A 13,111-nucleotide genomic window follows, 5' to 3' on the forward strand; every position below is an offset into this window, starting at 1 on the left:
TAATAGACTGGAAGACAGCGATGTGGATTAGAGAGCGAACGGGGATAGCTGATATTCTGGTTGACATTATGAGGAAGAAGTCGTGCTGGGCAGACATTGCAATGCGTAAGGGAGAGAACTGCTGGTCTATTGGAGTTGCAGACTGGGTGCTAAGGGAAGGGAAGCACAGTCGAGGACGGCAGAGAATAATGTGGACGTGATGGAATTGGGAAACTTGAAGACACGTGGAACCAGCTAGCACAAGACAGGGGTATTGGAGATCGCTGGAGAAGCTTTCGTCCTGCGATGGACGTCAGAATAAGCTGATGATGATGATGACGTGACGACATCCATGCTAGCTTCGCGGCATGTCATTCATGTTATGTCATGCATGCGTGTCATGCACGTTCTGATAGCTCGATTTGCGTCGATTGCGCGGGGGGGGAGGGAGGGGGGCTAGTAGCGGCGTAGCCAAGTGGGGCACGCCGGGCACTTGTAACGCTCACTAACAGTAAAATTTTTGCTGCTATGGCAATGGCCCCGCTCCTTCCCCCTCCACGGTCAATTGGGACCCCCCCCCCCTCACACGAAAAATTTTTCTGGTTACGCCACTGTCGGGAGAGGGTGTAAGATTGCTCTAGACCCCTCCCTCTAACTTGTCAACGGAAAAGGGGGACGGGAGGGCAGCTGCCGCCGGGCCGCAAACCTTAGGCAGCCCAATTACCGGCTGCATTTCCCTTTGCACGTGAATACTGCTCTAATGCCATTACACTGCAGGATTTGTGGCGGTTCGAGGGCATGCGACAATAAAAAAAAACCCATACAGCCATCAGCAAGTCTTAGCTTGAGCAGATCTTTGGGAGCTGGGCAAGACTCTCACACACAAAAAAAAGCTTGGCACCCCTCTTACAGGCATTGTCAACTCTGGGTCCCACCGCTGACTGTACATTTCCGGTAGAAAAAAATCACACAGGAACTCCTCTCGGATTTGTCTAAGTGTGCGTAAGCATTGTGACTCTTCCTCATCTACACGCAGTCCATGTCGTTATCAATGTTATGAGACTTGAGCCGACAAGTATAAGCGACAGCGCTGCGGCGACACGAGCTGCTCTGGTCGGCGGCGCAAGCAAAGTACTGCAGCTGGCGGGGCCAGGCGCGCTGGTGACGTTCCGTTCGTTTTGAGCTGTTATGGCTCTTTAGCCCTCCTCATCCGCGTCGAACCATTATCAACCGTTCTCCGGCGGCGGCTGCTTGTGGCACGGCCGCGCGAACCGTATCTTGAAAGCGAACTGCATTGTGGACAGAGTGTGCCCACTGCTGAAACCTTCACGCGCTGTGTTCGCACCGTTTACTTCGCTTTGAAAACAGACGCGCGTACACCTATCTTGAAAGTGTTCTGCGAAAAGCGCATAGTGCGGCATGAGCTGAGAGCTTCTTGAGCGCAGTGTTCTCGCCGCTTCGGTCGCGTTGAAGCGAGAGCTAGCACGAAGGTGAATTCACTCGCTGTTGCGGGTTCTATTTTGAAACATATCGTGTGGTACGGACTGACGGACGGATGGTTTTTCTTGTTGGAGAAGTATAGAAATGCTTACGTTATAAAAAAAATCGCAGGGTTCGCGAATTTCGCGATAAGAACCAACACCAACCCACTCCTCCGCGCCCCGCGGAGCGATGCCGTCTTGATCGCCCCCTCCCAACCCCGGGAAAAGGGACACTACCTATCTCAGTTGAAGAAACGATGATGAAACGTTAACGACAAGAACGGCATCTCCTAACGAGTTGTCTTATGGCCTCTGAGATTTGCGCGCGAACCTGGGAGGCCATAATTGGCCGCTTAATAGCATAAAAAGACAAAGGTAATGCCAAATGACACAGTTAAAAATTCAAACAAATAACTGATCTTAATTATACTGTTTGGGAAAAAGAAATAAAAAATTAGACAGCCGCAACACACGCCACTAAAGCCACCACCGCCGGCATAACGCGGAACCAACAGTTGGCAACATTCATTCGCGCGTCATTGCTTCGTTCGCTTCGTCTCCGCAACGAGAGCCGCCATCTTCTCGCGCCTAACGTTTTGTATGGCTTTGTTCTCTGCAATCCGCGCACGCAGCTCATCGGTGGATGCACGTCTGCCCGGCGTCGCAATGCGGCCTGCGTCATTTTTTGGTGTTCGCGCAATCGGTGTGAAGCATGTCGTATGTGAAATGTTTGATAGAAGTGCCTCACGTCCAAGTCAAGCCGCCGTACGGGTGTATGGCTGTGCGCCCCGTTCTCGGAAGCGTCGACGGGTTTCCGGCATGCGGATTTCAGGTACGTGCAAATGCGTTTCGCCCTCCTATTGAGCTCCGGCGCAAAGCGTGCAATATTTCATGTGAAAGATGCAGTGCCCGTCATCATGGTGTGAATTTCGAGCGGCAAACGAGAACTTTGGCATTTAGAGCACACCGCGGCTGCTAAGTTAGCGTGGAAATTGTTTTACGTTACCGTAATATGTTGCTGTCAGTCGAATCTGCGGCTTGTGGACAGCTAGCCCATTGACTTTTGCTTGTGGCAGCGATAAGTATATAAATAGAAGCGGTAATAATTTTCGAGAGCAGAGAGTTGTTTCGCTCGATGTTTGGTCGTGTTCATGGCGTTATGAAAGCTAGAAAACTAACTGGCTTGATCGTGCTTAGTTCCAACTCCAAAGGGCGTAACGTTGGCGCTGTATATGTTTGTTTTCGGTGTCACGAGTACCACTTTCATGCTTCTGTTGCATGAGAGGTAGCTGCTGCATGCCGTCTGGGCAGAATACAATAAAAGCAATTTCCTCACTTTCATATGTATGCAATGTGACGTAACAAAATTTCCAGCGTTTTATTCGGAGCGTAAATATCCAGTATAGTTTAGTAAGAAACTCGAATTCTGTCTTAGCTTAGTAGGCGTGAAACAAGTGAAACTTTCCTTTTTGAATTCGCCCGCAGATGCGTCATCGGGTAAATGACAGTAGCTTCGCTACGTGAGTTGTTTTATGCGCCAATATTGCCTGGTTAAGTATCCTGTTAATTTATGCCGACGCTCGTTCATTATGATTTTAAGCGGTTACTATCCCCGAGTACCGGACGATGCCAAACTTGTGAGGTGTAGCAAACGCGGGAAATTCAATGTGGCGTGGCTGCAAGTTCCTGTTTTTACGTTTCTTGCATTCAAAGCCAACAGAGTATCACTGATTTATTTTCCATTTCTGCTGTACTTGATCAATCTAATGTGACAACTGCATTTGCTCTTTAATGTTCTCCATTTACTGTGTATTCAGCTTGGCTGCCGTCCTCTCTTCAGAGGATGCTGCTGTGATAGCTCTTTCGTATAGCACATGCCTCTAGGCCCTTGTGTTTCAAGGGCTCTGGTGAGGCAGCAGTGCTCCAAGTAATTTTACCATCCTATATATTTTCTATTTTGCATCATTCTTCCACGATGGATTTTAATGTCCATACTATTTGTCATTAGTCATTGCCATAATTTTATAGCACGTAGATTTTACGCACTTTACAGCGACAATTTTTAGGCCAGTTTACAGCCAAGTTACATCTTCCATAATACATCGTCAACATTACCACTTGTCATGGCCCTCTTTGGCCAAACGTGGCCCTTGCGCCATAAAACACCACACATCATCATCATCAGCTTGGCTGCCAGAAAATGCTTGAATTTCTTTCAGTATCCAAGTGACGAAATATTCCACTGACGGCCGTGTGTGAAACACGCAAGATGACAAAACTGATAGCAAAATGATGAGATATTTCTTTTATAGCGTTTGGACTCGACTTTTGGTGAGGCTGTCGATCGACCTTGGGCCTGGTGACAGCACACCCGACATCGCCAAAGTGCAGCCTATCAGTTGAGTGCCCCCGAATGGACCATCAACATCGGAAGCTGAAGCAGAGCCAGGTAGGGCCAATTTTTACTTTGGAACAGAATACTGACAGCTGCCTCTTTTTTTAAGAACTAAATAACATATTTACAAACCAATCCTTTCTCTTTGTGCAGCCTACATAGAATTGGTTTTTGTTCTTATACAGACCTTCAGAAAGCAGTTCTTCTGAACCCTTTTTGCATGCACAAATAAATACAGAGGAGTGCACTTTCTGAACAAATTGATGCACTGAAATGTGCGTTCGACACACAATGAGATGCAAGGTAACCAACAACTTTAAAGCGGTAAAAAAACAAGTTTGAAACAAGTTCTAACATCGTAACCCGCCTTGGCATACGGATCTAAATATAACAGCAACAGAGGTGCATGCAGAGAATTGTTTGTAAATGTTGCAAGATATGTACATTGTCTATGAAATTGTTTTATTTACTTAGAGCTCCTTGGTGCCATGGCAGTGCAGTAAAAGCTCAAAATGATGCCCCTGCTCCTAATAAAGCACCTTTAGATTTTAAAATTAAATTATGGGCTTTTACATACCAAAGTCACAGCCTGAAGTTTTGGGAACCTGGCCTTCTTTAATGTACACCTGAATATAAGTGCATAAGCGTTATTGCATTTTACCCTCATTGGAGGGCAGCTGTCATGGCCTAGATTGAAGCTGGGACCAGCATGACTGAGCAGCATGGCATCATAGTAAGTGGGCTATAACACCAGGTCAAAATGAGAAATACTGCTTAGAACTACCAACTTCTTGGCTCACAAGCACTTTGCACTAAGTTAAAGGAGTATGGAGTACTGACAGCGACTGTTTATGTACCAATTTCTTTTTAACCTGACTCCATTATTAAAGTGCGAAGCTTCAATTAGTCAAAACCAGCCTAAATTACAGAACCAGCTCAAAACACGCACCATGTATAGCTGGATTTGGACATGAAAATGGAGTCAATGTCGCCGAAAATGGAGGTGGCAGTCACACTATTTCATGCATTTTGCCTAAAACATAGTCAATAATTAATCAATTTCTAAAATATTCTTTTCAAAAAGTTTTTTTTTCAAGAATGAAAGGAGGAGCCAAATGGTGTTCAGGTGCACAAGCGGTTAGTTGCACGGCACTTGCATGTGTTCACTGGCTTCTTTCAAGCTTGAAAGAAACATTTGTTGCACCTATTGAGCAGTAGAAAGCAGGATTGGGAATTTTTCAGGGTGCTCTACAATTTTCGCACTGACACTTTTGCTTTGAATATAATATTTGAGCAGTTAAGTAATCGTTGTTAACTAATTACCTAATTAGGAAAAATGCAAGAATTGGTTTCACTTCCTCAAAACGATGGCAAACAACATTACCTTGGTGCTGTCCAGCTACGTTGCAGTTGTACATATTTAAAGCTTGCATGTGTTATACAGACCACCTGGTAATTACAAGGCATATATAGAAGTGGCTAAGTTGTGTAAGCCAGCCATGTGTAGCGAATCATGAGAAACAGCCATGTTTCTTTGACTTAAGGGCATGATAAGATTGACATGCTCGACACCTTGTATCAGTGTGTTCTAGGCCTGTTCGTAGTTTAGCTACTACATAAACAATATTTATCCACGTGTAAGCTCATATGCATCTTTCAAGTATATTGCCTCGTGTGTCCAAAATAAACCATCCTCGCGCTTCCTTCATTATGTCTTTATCTGTTGCTGTGCTAAATTTTTAACATGCAACTGCTCAAATTTTCATCTAGTTTTCATATTTCCTCGTTGTTTGGTGGCTTTATTTCTGAACAAGTTGTTTTCGTTAAACCCTGTTGCACACAGCAGTACACAGCATTTCTGCCTAGAGTGGAATTTTTTTTTTCAGATTGACATAAATACACCTTGCCTGGGCAATGTAAGGCATTCTGTATAACACGGCCATGCAATAATGTTTATATTGTATTCCAGCATCATGCAGAACTGTTTACTTACCAGATTAGAATATGTATAAGTGTTGGAAGTAACAGAACTGGAAGAAGCCAGCAGATAATGAGGCCAAGGAAAGCATACAGGAACATGTTTTAAGTTTTTTTTATATGAAGTATAGAAATGATAAATTCTGGGTAAGTGAAAGTGGATTAAAAGATATCCACCTGTGGGTGGGGAACGGACCCATAACCTTCACATTACGCATGTGATATACTAACCACTGTGGTACTACAGCCGTTTTCGAGCGTCGACAATCTGAGGGGCTGTTGTGGACGGTTGAATGCTGCCTCGGTGGCACAGTGGTTAGTGCATCGCATGCCTAATGCAAAGGCTGTAGGTTCGTTCTCCCCCCATGCCTGGTTGTTTTTTTTTTACCATTTTCATTTCCCTTTATCATTTCTACGTTTAAATAGAAAATTACAAATAAGTTTCCACATGCCTTCCCTGGTATCTTCCAGCTGTGATTCAGAAAAATTTTGACCCTCAGTATCCTTTCTTCTCCTTTGGAAGAACAGGAGCTTCATTTTAAAAATAATGAATTCACCTTGTTCAGTATCTCAATGTGGTCTCAAATCTTATCATAGCATGTGTATTACGAAGTGAAGTTTTTGTTAAGATGATATAGCATGGGACCTAATTAGTAGCCTTTGTGTACAGATATATGACTAGTCTAATAAATAGGAGGATTTTAAGAAGCACTTCTAACATGGTCTGAGCATGGGTTTAAAAAAACTAATCTAGCATGATTTCAGGCATAACTGTTGCCCCTGAAAAATATTTGGATAATATGCATTGGCATTGTTTTTAGAGAGCACCAATACTGCTTTGATAGAGGTAGCCTCGTGGAACATGAAGCATCGCTTCTTGCTGAGTCAAGGAAATATTTGCATATCTGAGGTGCATGTGTCATAAGCTCGAATGCTGTTTAGAGGCTGCTAATAAGAAAATTACTTGACTTGCCTTCCAGAGATTGCTTCAGTAGTCTATGCTACTCCATCATAAACAATTTACCAGGGTGAACATCCACCACAGTTGGCTTTGCAATGTTTATGCAAAATACCACAATTGGCTACTAGACATGTGACTGCACTAAAACTTGGAATTAATGACCAGTAAGATTTATGGGACCAGCAAAACTTAGTTTATTACTCCAGAACAAAATGCGAGGCACTTCGGTTATTTCTGCCATAGAGTTTCTTACAGTAATTACTAGAGGGAACTCTGGCGCTGCAGTCGTACCACCATGGGAATAATGGGAAGCACATGGATTTGTCGGATAATCGTGCTTGTGAATTCAGACGTTCTTATGGCTTCGTATATTATACGCTATATAAATCTTATTGTCGTAAATTTCAGCGCAGTCTATACTCTTCGAAGTGCAGAAGACGGCGTCAACACGCACAATTGCTATTGCAACGATTGAGCTTGTCCAGGTAGCCAAATCGAAGGGCGCCAAGCGTCTCAAGGCACTGGTATACCCGCGATAAATTCATCAGGGCGTTGCACTCGCTTGTCGTTACATGCCTCCGTGGCTTAATGGTTTCAATATCAGACTTCTGTTCTAGAGTTCCTGTGTCTGAATCCTGTCGTCGGACGATTTTCATGTTTATTTATTTATTACACAGTATATTGTTGAGAATGACTAGTTTACAAAGTCACAAAGCCGTTTGAAGCCAAACAGACGAAGTTTAGGCAAATCCATGTACTTCCCATAATTTCCATACTGGTACAGCCGTTCTTGTTTGATCTCCTGTGGACACTAACGTCAGAGTTCCCTCTAGTAATTATTGTATGAAACTCTGATTTCTGCGCCTCACTCGTGCAGAAGCGGCACCACACCTGCGTAAACATGCACTACCTTTCGGCCAAGTGCAGGGAATGCTGTGAACTCGCCCTGTACAAAGCCTGCACTAAGTAAAACGAATCACAACGTGCAGGTGCTGCCACGTTGAACTGGTGGAATGAGGAGTGAAATTCAGCACCTCCTGAACTAGTTCAGAAAGTGCAGGTTAATCTAGTGGAGATTATATAGTAACAGAAGTTGAGTGATTCTGCATTACATTCGCGAAATATACTTCATGATACTTTTCCATTTATTTCCTCAGTTATTAAGAATCCCTTTTGCATTGTTGGACAAAACCACAGTATGCCAACATATTTTCTAGCATTCACTGGTAGCAAACATGTCAAAACTTGTTCTAGTGTCTGGATTGCCGCTTTAGCCGTTAACCCCCAAGTTAATTCCGGAAAAATGTACCAAATTTTTTACGTACTCAATTTTTCGGTGTCATTCTCATTCTAAAAATATATTACTTCATTGGTCTCTGGTTAGAAATAACACAAAAATAAGAGCTGCTCTTGAGGGCAGCTTTCCCTCAATGCCGACTGTAACTCATCTTTGACAGTACGAGCAGCATAACATCGGGCAGAAAGAGTGCAACTCGTCATTGGCGATATTGGTACTACCTCCAGTCAGTGGCGTAGCTAGGTCGTCTGGCACCCGGGGCCCTTAGCGCTTCAGTCACCCCCCCCCCCCCCTCCCATGTGTAGTCGAGAAAGGCGAGCATATCGACAATTTTCGGGTGTCTTCAGGCGTATATGACACCCCCCTACTGGCCCCGTGCACCCGGGGCCCACGGCCCCCCGGCCCCCCCTGTTGCTACGCCACTGCCTCCAGTCACTAGTACAGCTTGGGATCAATGGTTAAAGGTGGCGACTTTGTTGATGCCCAATTTTAATTCTGCAGCTGTTACACTTGGGTGTAGCATGTGTATGTACGTGTGCATGCATTAAAATGACTTCACGCTAGAGCAAAGCAACTGTAGTGCAGAGAGGCATTAGTCATCTTTATATATTTGCTTTGTAAAGATGCACTAAGTTTATTTTTTGCAGTATAGGCTTGGCGCTAATTGGCCAAAGATGCCCTTGTGCTACTAAAACCTATCAATTAATTCGCTTTTTGCAGTAGCAGGTGCTTATTCCTTTTTCAGGATCGGTCTGTGAGTTTTAATTTGTTTTTCTTGAACTGTGCAATTTCCACTCACAGGACTGCATGTCATGTGAAGTGTTCCTTTTTCAATCAAGAATGTTGAGGTTGTGTTTGTGAAACTCGATTTCTTGCTTCAAACGAGCTTGTACAAACTGACCAAGCTGATAATTCTACCTGCTTATATATTAAATGTGTTGCGGTTATGAACCCTCATAATGAATGACACATAGTATAAAAATTTTATCTAATAAAACGATTTAATGAAATTTTTCATGTTTTTCGCGTTCGTGTTCACTTCTCTACTCTCGTGTCCTGTTTGCATGTCTCACCTCTTTTTTTTGCATATTAAATATCGTGTAAACTTAACCATGCTTTTTTACCACAATGCAGGGGGAAAAGGTTCCGGTAACACCATGCATTCAGTATGGTGGCCCAGACGTGTGTGCAAGCAACCTCCTTCATGTGGACCAAGAACTACTCTGCAGTGTCTCACAGACTTCCATGCGAAGCCCTCAACATTCTCGTCTCAGTGGAATGGCTGCTCATCTATCTGCGTGTCCATAACCAAGACGGCCAGTTGTAAAGCTCCTGTACCCGTTTAAGAAAGCTTAATGATTTTTTTTATTTAGTTTTCACAGTTGGCCGTAGAATCTTAACATTTTTGATGTTTCTAACGTTTTTACCTGGCACAAAGTGGCGCAATAACTTTAAACCAGTGTAATGTATTTAAGTGATGCTCACTCTAATGCCTATCTGGTTTTGTTTGTGTTTAAGAAATTTGAATGTCTGATGAGGTAACAGCATTTAAATTTGTCATCGTGGCTTGTTTCAATGAGCTGCTAGGAAATAAGATGCAAAACTTATCACACGCCAGTTGTAGCATTTTTGTATTCATGACTAAAGTGTACACGTTTCAAAAGAAGGAAAGTGGGGAAAAAAAGCCTCAAAAACATAATCATCCTAGGATTGTCATGTCCTTACAACTCTGCAATGACTAATGCCTCATGCATCTTGGGAGCACAATGGTCGCAATGCCTACAGGTATACTTGATAAGAGACTAGCTTGCAAAAATTTAGTTGAGGGTTAGCGCTCATCCTGTCTGCTTCTAGTCTGTGTCCATGCCACTTCGCACTACAATCCAAGATCATGTTACTGTACCAACTCGCCCAACTTTTTATCCTTGTGTTAAAGACACACTCAGACTTGTTCTTACTTATGTGACCGGTTATTTTTGTGCTTCATAATAAGATGCAGTGCTTTTCGAATGAAAACATGTGATATTTCGTAGTGAGGTTATTTAAAAAAACTGTTCTGCTTAAAATTTAATTGAGCAAGCCTGTGCCATTATTCGGTGCTTATGTCTTTGTATTGGTATGGTTTTACTCATCTTCCTTTTTACTTTTAAAATGTGCAAACATTATTATGTAACCATTTCTCTTGAATGAAATAAATACTTCTGACATTTCGTCACAAATTTTACAATGATGTTGTTCAATTAGGTAACCTTGGACTAGCTGATTGTTGTTCTGGTAGCTTAACTTACAATGCCTTTGCAATATTCAATGCAAGCACATGGTGAAAAATAAACTAAGTTATTGGGTATAAGCAGGTATCTTTCAGTAAATGGAGCATACATATATTTCAGGAAATAGTGCATGCTTATATATTGAACAGCAAGGACAGCTACACATGCTGTTTTGTTTGTAAATGCTGAAACATTATTCGACGTGGAAGCACTTTGTTCTTTGGCTTTGAGTGCTACCTTTAAGTCATGTGTCAAAGTAGTAGTAGAAGCATCCCGTGGTGATAAATGACAACTTTGATGAATAGAGGTGTGAAATGTGTGCTTAAAACGGCAAAAAACTGTTTGACAGGCAAACATATGCTTCTGTAGTACTGCACTTGTTACCGTCGCCAATCCATGCATTGCTTGTGCTCTATTGCATTCAATATGAGCTACAACAACGAGCTGTGGTGTCTTTCCCTCCTGGTCGAGCTGGTGTTGCGAAAATTTTTGACCAAGAAAAGTGGAGGTTTTTAATTATTTCTGAAATGCATGTAACTATGCTTTTGGCTGTGTGCTGTTTCCACGGGGTTATAAGTACTGGTGCACCAAGGTGCGGGAGATCCTGTGTCCTTAGTGCAGCGCGCATTGTTATTGCGCTCTGCATCCGACCGGCAGTGTACTATCACTGCAGAGGAAGATTACGAAACGCATGGCGTGTGTGCCTTGCTGCAATGGCGAAACCTTAAATTGTTTGCCTGAAAGGGTCGCACGTTATGCTACCACATGACGGACCAGAAGCGCAATATGACGACGCCTCACAGATTCTGGCTCATACTGAACAAGGTAGTACCATAGCTAAGGCTAGGCAGCATTCACAACAGCTAGTCTGCCCATTAACTACATGGCTGTAGTGAACGCTAAAATACTTGCAGGGATAACACCCTTTTGGAAGCGTATTGTCCATGCTACACCCATATTGAAAGGGTGGTGTCTTTGTTACACCCCATATAGAAAGGGTGTTGTTATCTTTACACCCATAGGCGAGGTGACGTCATATTAACACCCCTTCTCTTGTAGGGTGTTAATTTGCACCCTTTGCTTGAGGTGTAGCAATACACCCAAAAAGGGTGTCACCCATGGGACAAGTCATTTACACCCTTAAGGGTGTTAAAATTTTTAGAGTGTACCGTTCGGACTGATAGGCCAGAGGTCGCGGAGCAAGCGGCTATTGCGCTCGCCTTGGTTGACAGGCGCAGGCCTTTTGTATATAGCGATTCAAAGTCGGCCGTTAGGGCCTTTGAGAAGGGCACGGTGGCTAAGGTTGCTTTTAAAATTATGCAGGCATGTGAGATCTCTCAACACTACTTATGTTGGTTCCCTGCTCACCTTGGGATGATCGAGGGAGCCCCTCCGAATCTCAATGAGTCCGCTCATGAGGCAGCGCGAGATCTTATCGTCCGCTCTGCCCCGCGCAACGGCGTGGCGGTACTCCCCGAGAATAGAGACTCCCCTTGCACATACCATGAAATCACAAAGTATTTCCTTCTTAATCGCAGGGTTTACAGTTTGCCGCATCCTAAACTAAACAGGGCTCAGGCACTCACATTACGCTTACTACAGACGGGTACTTATCCTTGCCCACGGAGACTAAACCTGTTTTATCCAGAGACGTATACAGAGCCTTATTGCCAAGATTGTGGTGCTTTAGGCACGCTCGAACACATGCTCTGGTCTTGCGAAATAATTGAAGACTCGGCGATCAAGAATGCGTCCAGGTGGGAGGCTGCACTTCGCAGCCCGGACCTGGATGAACAATTCTGGGCTGTCCAGCAGGCTCACGATGTGGCCGTGAGGCTTGGCCTTCCGGTCCCGACGTGGGAGCGGCCCGCTTAGTGATGAATTATCACTACTTGCAGGACCAAATAAAGTTTTCCTTCCTTCCTTCCTTCCTTCCTTCCTTCCTTCCTTCCTTCCTTCCTTCCTTCCCTTAAGCAATGACTCATACCCCCGTAAACGCGGCCTCCCCATTACGACGACCGAAGTGAAGTGAAATTCTACGCTGGAAAGATGAACGGCCACACAGCCAGCTGTGGAAGACGACGACGAACGCGGGAGCAGTACACGAGCGCGTGCCGTTGATTTCGCAGTGAGTTCCCGGTCGGCCCGAGGAATCGCTCTGTTTCACGCCGAGCGAAGCGTCGCATTGCTGGGAGCACAGAAAAAGTGGTGCGCCGAACTGTCGACATCGTTCCGATAGCGGCCTATGCAGGGAGGTACGCAGCACGTCGGCATCGTCTGCTGATATTCTTAAGAAACTCGGCGAAAGCTACAGTTTCACGGATGACATGCTTGCTGAAATTCGCCGCCAACAACGAACCACAGAATACACCAACGCTGCACCGCGTGCTTAGTCCGGCCCGCCCGCGTAGCCGGCTAGTGAGGAAGTGAAACCGGGCGCGACTGCAGCGCCACGAACGCGCAGGCGGGTGGCGGTTCCGCACAACGGCGCCGAGTTTTAAAACTGAAGCTAGTCTAGTAACGTTGGGCGAAGCATCGATTGCGATAGCAAATTAGCAGACAGCCATACGAAGTAAGGATAGCACTCTTATCGGCTTCATCAACTTGTAAACATTTGCTTGCTATCTAAATTAACAAGCATGGTGTCAGCGTACACAGCAAACATGAACACATCACGCTAGATGACCGCGGACACTCGCTGTCGAAACGCTGTCGAACGATGGCGTGAGCAAGCGCGGCAGCAGTAGCAAG

At 44.5% G+C, this 13,111-nt stretch overlaps 1 long non-coding RNA gene across 1 annotated transcript; it reads left to right on the forward strand.

Annotated features, from left to right (window-relative positions):
* Positions 1-1,851: 1,851 nt before the first annotated feature.
* Positions 1,852-10,317, forward strand: LOC139054649 (uncharacterized). Its single transcript, XR_011511395.1, has 3 exons — positions 1,852-2,292; positions 3,773-3,909; positions 9,225-10,317. It is a non-coding gene; the product is annotated as an uncharacterized lncRNA (long non-coding RNA).
* Positions 10,318-13,111: the final 2,794 nt, after the last annotated feature.

Source organism: Dermacentor albipictus, chromosome 1 (genome assembly GCF_038994185.2).
Source record: "Dermacentor albipictus isolate Rhodes 1998 colony chromosome 1, USDA_Dalb.pri_finalv2, whole genome shotgun sequence".
NCBI lineage: Eukaryota > Metazoa > Arthropoda > Arachnida > Ixodida > Ixodidae > Dermacentor > Dermacentor albipictus.